Source organism: Suricata suricatta, chromosome 7, assembly GCF_006229205.1.
Source record: "Suricata suricatta isolate VVHF042 chromosome 7, meerkat_22Aug2017_6uvM2_HiC, whole genome shotgun sequence".
NCBI classification, from domain to species: domain Eukaryota; kingdom Metazoa; phylum Chordata; class Mammalia; order Carnivora; family Herpestidae; genus Suricata; species Suricata suricatta.
In genome coordinates, this window is record NC_043706.1 from 209,803 (window position 1) to 210,818 (window position 1,016).

Below are 1,016 nucleotides of genomic sequence, written 5' to 3' on the forward strand. Positions count from 1 at the left end.
GGCGGAGAGTACACTGCATCCTAGGGGCCCCGGTCATTTGTTCTCTTAGCACCGCGGCGCTGCAGGAAGGTGCATGGGGGTCACCAAAGGTCCCTCCAGTGAGTGCTTCCTCCCTGTGTCCGTTCCCGTTCTCCTGGTGGCCCAGGAGATGTTGACTTCTTGCTGGAAATCTCTGTAAAAAACAGAAACCTCTCCTCTTGTTTTAGGTCCAGCATCATAGTTTTGAATTTAGAAACTTGCTACTTGTTTTGACTGGTCTCCGTGGCAACCAAGTGACCGTGCTTATATTTGGCTGGGATTACTGTAGCTCAAGACCACTTGGTAGGGAAGGTGGACAAGGAGCATTGAACATAACCTTTTTGGGTCTTTGTAAGAAAATCAGCCACAAGAAAGACAATGTCCCCGGGGGAAATAGGCATAGAATAGCAGGTTCTAGTGGTTCCCTGAGGAAGTTGAAAACCAGAGGTAGAGGGCAGCAGAAGGGTGGCGGCCATGTCTCCCGTCTTAACCCAGGGTTTTGCGCACTCAGCCAGCCCTGTGCTGGAACTTGCACTTCTGTAGCTCCAGGCCTTTTTCCTGAAAGGCTTTAATGTACCTTCTGTGATCCGACGAAATCAGGCTGAGGAACATGGAAAAAAAAAACTGGTAGAATAGAAAATATAAGGTAAAGTCAGAAACCAGGTAAGTTCAAAAGTATACGGTGAGGAAATGGACATTTCCTGGAAATGGGTTACAGATTTGGCTGTAAGCTTACTAGGTGTCCTACAAAGAGGGAAGGTGATCACGTAGTTTCCTAAAAGTTAAGCATACACCTTGTATGGGATCCAGCCACTCCATATGCAGATACTTACCCGGGAGAAATAAAGCCCACACAGACGTGTACGCAAATGTTTGTAGCAGCTTTATTTGAATAGCCCCAAACCGGAACATCCAGAATTTCCATCGGCCGGTTAATGGCTAAACAAATTGTGATGCACCTGCAGCGTGGAACACCGCCGCGCAGCGATAGGGAGGCG